This window comes from Pyrus communis, chromosome 8, assembly GCF_041283825.1.
Source record: "Pyrus communis isolate YQ-2024b chromosome 8, ASM4128382v1, whole genome shotgun sequence".
NCBI lineage: Eukaryota > Viridiplantae > Streptophyta > Magnoliopsida > Rosales > Rosaceae > Pyrus > Pyrus communis.
Window position 1 is genome coordinate 13,234,604 of NC_142572.1, and position 5,509 is coordinate 13,240,112.

Consider the following 5,509-nt stretch of genomic DNA (forward strand, 5'->3'; position numbering starts at 1 on the left):
TCTTTAGAGTCAATTAAAATATGACCAACTGCATGTTATTGTTGAACTTCAAACACTGCAAAATTGTACAAGTAATTGTTTTTAGGAAAAAACACTTGTGCAGTTGATTTTTAGTAGCCATAAATTTATGTAACCTTGAATGACTTTAGAGGATTTTAGAGTCAATGAATATATGACCAAATGCTTGCTGCTTGCGAACCTCTAAACACTTCAGGGGGTGTTTGTTTGACCTCACTAAGTGGGACTGGACTAGACTGGATTAAGTATTTAGTGTAATCCCATGTTTGGTAGGTAGAGGGACTGAGTTGAATGGGATAAACCCGGACTCGCTCAGACAAAGCCCTTCGCTAAGAGTTCTTCTCGAGGACCCCCAATTTTCACGGTACTACTAAGCCCAGAGAAAGAGAAATTCGTCGCTTGTTTGCGAGAGAAGACGTCCTACTCCTTCGCACTCGTCATCCTCACCGTCCTCTGCGTTCTGCTTGCCGTCCTCTGCTCCTCGTCAGGTAAATTTCGAATCTGACGATTTTCTTCTTCGATTTTCTTTTGCTGATCGTGAACGACCTCGTTGAACGACTTCGATTTTGTCTGGTAAATTATTATTGGGTTATGAACAACTTAGTTGTTTTGGTTTGAAAACTTTTCAATAACTGATCTGAGCAGTTGAAAATAAATTAGGGTTTTGATTTTTAGGTTCAAATTGATATTAAAGTTTGGCTTTTACTGGAGTGGATTTGATATATATATATATATATATATATGAATTTCATCTAATATTTGTTCTGCCATCGTTGAATTTCATCTAATAATTGATATGTATATAGTCTATGATTGTATGTGTCTGTATGTATGTACGTACTCTGTGTGTGTGGGTGTCTCATTCTATATGGGTATGCTGATTTTGGGTGTGTGTGTGTCTTGGAATTCAGCATATTCAAATCCTTGCAATTGGACCGGAGTTCGTTGTTCTGATTTCAAGGTAACTTCTCTAAATCTCAGTGGACTTAATTTGTCTGGCACTTTGTCTCCGAGCATTTGTAATCTTCCTTACTTAACTGAATTCAATGTGTCCAAGAACTTCTTCTCTGGTCCTTTCAGTAGTGAGCGAAGAAGGTGGGTTTAACTAAAATGAATCATGCCCTGAAAAATATCTTGTTTATCTACTCTAAGTTGGAACTAATGGTCCTGCTTCAATTTCCTGCATCTAATGGCTCATGTTCATGGGTTGTTTGTCTTCTTGATTGATGAATCATATTGCAATATATATGTGAAGTCAATGAATTCTGGGGCTTAATTGCAAGCAATAATCTTACCATTGCCTCCATATCCTGTTTTGATCTGGGTTCAGATTTTCGTTTGGGAGATGCATCCTTATCTTTCTTTGTTTGAGTATTTGTCTACTATGATCATTGGAGTTTGTATATATAAAAGAAGGAGCTCCATGGAAAAAATGAATACAAATAGAGCAACCTCAAAAGCTGTAAATTGATTGGAGCTCCATGGCAAAAATGAATACAAAAAGAGCAACCTCAAAAGCTGTAAATTGATTGCTCAAAGGCTAATTTTTTTGTTAATTAGTTAGATATCCTGTACAAATAGAAAATAGAATGAGTGACTTGTTTCTTTTCCGACTTGTGATAGCTACATATTTGAATGCCTTTATTGTTTGATTATGTTTAAAATATCTTTGTTCAACCTCTACTTCTTGATTCAACAGATTAAAAAGACCAAAGAAAAAAAAAACTATAATCCTTAATTCAAATTGAGCATACGAGTATTCTTGTTTGATCTCTAATCCTTGTTTCCATTTAGTTCCTCTTGCAAGCTTGTTGGGTTTTTAGTATCAAAACTTATAGAAGTAAGTAATCAAAACTGAGCACAAAAAGGATTTGTAAAGTAATGAAGTTACCTAAAATTCAAGCATTTGTAATGCTTAATAAGCTTGTTTCTAGCACTTGGTAACTTATATAAATCAAGTAATGAAGTTACCTAAAATTCAGTTAAGTAAGGGTTTGGCAAATTGTCATTATCTCAAGATTCTAGACTTGTGCACAAATAGGTTTCATGGAGAAATGTTGACCACTTTCTGCAAAATGACCAACCTTAGAAAGCTTTACCTCTGTGAGAATTATGTGTTTGGTGAAATGTCTGAGGAGATAGGGAATTTAGCTTCACTTGAAGAGCTTTTCATTTACAGTAATAATCTTACCGGTGTCATTCCCACGTCGATTAGTAAGTTGATTTGTGTTGATTTGACTGTGAAGTTTGAAAGAAATGTCGGTTGGTGAAGAATCTTGGGTGGGGATTTGTGTTGATTTGACTGTGAATTTCAGAATCTAAGTTGAGTTTTTTCAGAGTGTGTTCAATTTGACCCTTCACACAGTTCGTTCCTTTGATTTTGGTGTCAAATTATAATGCTCAATTGAAAGATTGATATTTTTATACACATTGAATGTAATTATGTAGTTATTTTCACCATGTCTATCGAATTTTACTAGATTCTTTGTACTTCTATTTATTCAGTACGATTGGTGGTTGTGATCTTTTAGGCATGGAATTTATACACAGAAGGCAAGTCCATTGAAATGCTCGATACATCAGTAGGAGACTCCAGTAATCCACATGAAGTTTTGCGGTCAATCCATGTGGGTTTTTTATGTGTGCAGCGAAATCTGGCAGATAGGCCAAGCATGCCAGCTGCAGTTCTGATCTTGAGTGGTGTGGATTGCCTGAACCTGAAAAACCTGGTTTTTACAGTGAAAGGGATCTAGATGACAACAAAGTCGATCCTTGTGCAAACAAGGTTACAGCTTTTTCATCTGACGAAGACACTTTTACCCTACTCAAGGCTCGATAGTTGATATTTCATGTTGCTGTTTATTTCATCATAACTTGATTTGATTGTAAACACGAAAAATTCCTGCAACAAGAAACAAGAATACCGTGTACAAAATATATTTTGTATTAATGATTTTGGGGTTACAATCTCTTTGTAATTTGATCCTCTGATTCTATCTTCGTAGGATGTAGGTTTGTGGATGAGCTCTTGATCGAAAGGGCCGTCGGGGCTTGGTCTAGGGATGAATAGTTGATGAACGGATCTTCAAGGGGCGTTGGGCTTGATCTTGAAGACTGGGTGTATGGATTTCTTCAAGGGGCTTTTGGGCTTGATCTTGAAGGTTGATGGATGAGCGGATCTTCAAGGGCTTTTGGGCTTAATCTTGAAGAACGATTGGATGTGTGGATTTGTTGAGGTTGTTGATCCAAAGGGCCGTTGGGGCTTGATCTTAGGATGAACGGATGATGAATGATGAACACTTCTCTTCAGATTTGACGAAGAACGAAGATAGCTTTCTTGGTCCTTCAAGATTTGCTTGAGAGCTTTAGAGTTTCAAGGCTTCAAGGTTTTGGTGTAATGTAAATTTCTTTCTTTCTTTCTTCTTCTTCCTTCCTCCCAAAATAAATGCCTTGGCTTCCTATTTATAGAATTCCAAAACTTGATTTTTGGATTTAAATAATCAGATGAAATAAATCATTTCTGCCAGGTAATGACACGTGTCCTATTTGATGACTTTTCCAATTTATTTCGATTTTTCGTTGAGTCACACGCTACATGTAAAATTTATGTGACACGTGAGCGTTGAAATTTTAATTATTGGTCAACATTCATTTCACCGAAATTTCGATGTCCACAAATGCCCCCACTTCAAGGCGCGTCGTAGACATGTGCTTGTCACGTGTAGAAGATGCGTTTTGAAGTCCCTTAATGTAGATGTCAACCCAAGGGCCGTCGGGGCTTGATCTTGAATTGGGCTGGAAATTTCTTCAAGGGCCATCGAGGCTTGATCTTGAGTTCGACTGGAAGATTTTCTGGTTTTCCCCAATCGTTGATTTTCCACAGGCTTAACCTTGAACTGGGCTGGAGATTTCTTCAAGGGCCATCGAGGCTTGATCTTGAGTTCGACTGGAAGATTTTCTGGTTTCCTCCAATCGTTGATTTTCCTTTGTGCTACTCTTGAACTGGGCAGCAGGATTCTTTTGGTCTCCCCCGAAGGTCTGAGCTTACTCCTTTTATCTGTTTCTTTGTTCAATCTCTCCAATTCGTATTGAAGAGGGTTAGAGGATAGCTCAGCATATGCAGTTGTTGCTTGTCTCCACATGCCTCAATGTATCATTTTCACTTGCCTTACTTGCTCCCCTTTGCAGAAGTGGTCCCTTCTCTGGAAGTGTATCAACCGTTGAAGATGACTACTCGAGAGCAACGCTAGGTAAGCAACCAGGGAATAGATTCCAGGCAGTCGGTTCCAGATCGGAAGACTGACTCCAAGTGCCGGCTGATTGCTTCTTTCACTTTGCCATGCGAGTAAGAACAAGGACAAAGGAAAAGACAGGGAAAAAGCATGATATGAGATACATTTGCTTTCAAAGAAGCAGCGAATGAATCAGCTCATATATTTGTTGTGCTTGTCTCCACATACTTCGATGTATCATTTTCACTTGCCTTACTTGCTCCCTTTGCAGAAGTGGTATTTCCTTATGCAGGTTTGGCATCTTCTCTTGTAGTATTTGTCCTCTGATGCAGGAGTTGAATGCAAACCTTGCATTTGAATGGACCATCACTTCTTGGTGGCAGCGCAAGTTTGAGTGGAGGTTCCGACATATTGCTTTCTCTGTCCTTGTCCTGGCAGGTGAGAACAAGGGCAAAGGAAAAGATAGGGAAAAAGCATGATATGAGATACCTTTGCTTTCGCCCTTGATGATATGAGATACCTTTGCTTTGGAAGAAGCGGCGAATGAATCAGCACATGTATTTGTTGTGCTTGTCTCCACATGCTTCGATCTACCGTTTCCTCCTGGCTCATCTGTACTCCAGGTATCTGGTATCTTCTTTGGGGAAGAAGAAAAAATTGAGTATTTCGAGAAGCTTTGCTGGGAGTACGCCCTCAGAGGTGAGGAAGAATTGGGCATTTTTTTTTTTTTTGCAGGTCTGCCTTGCCATAAAAGATGAAGGTCGACATATATAAGGATTTCTCAATAGCAAGTGGTGGTACTGTTCTTTTACCCTTGTCGACAAACGTCTTTTCGATATCTGAACGACGCCTCTTTGATTTCTGAACGACGCCTCTTCGATTTCTGAACGACGCCTCTTCGATTTCTGAACGAGCGCCACTTCGATTTCTGAGCGAGCGCCTCTTCGAAAAAGTAGTTGATGCGAGATTTATACGCACACAAATTAAACCCTCTTTTTGTCAATTGTAGTATAAGTATAAGTAGGGATCGTTCTGGACCGGGGATTAGGAGGGATTGTTAATCACTTGGATTTGACTTCAAAAACGTAAAAACAAGTTTAAAACATTATTTAATGCGAAGAATGCAAAACTAAAAATAAGAAAGATTAAGACTAAGACTTAAACAAAATATGGAGGGTGGATTTAGGTTTGGACGAGATTAAACTAAAATGGATAGATTGCAAAGAAAACAAATTGTAAATACGGATTTGACGGAAATG

The 5,509-nt window shown here is 38.4% G+C and overlaps 1 long non-coding RNA gene across 1 annotated transcript; it reads left to right on the forward strand.

The window, feature by feature from the left end:
• Positions 1-293: 293 nt before the first annotated feature.
• Positions 294-2,896, forward strand: LOC148695125 (uncharacterized). The gene is made up of 3 exons (XR_015965138.1): positions 294-506; positions 930-979; positions 2,550-2,896. It is a non-coding gene; the product is annotated as an uncharacterized LOC148695125 (long non-coding RNA).
• Positions 2,897-5,509: the final 2,613 nt, after the last annotated feature.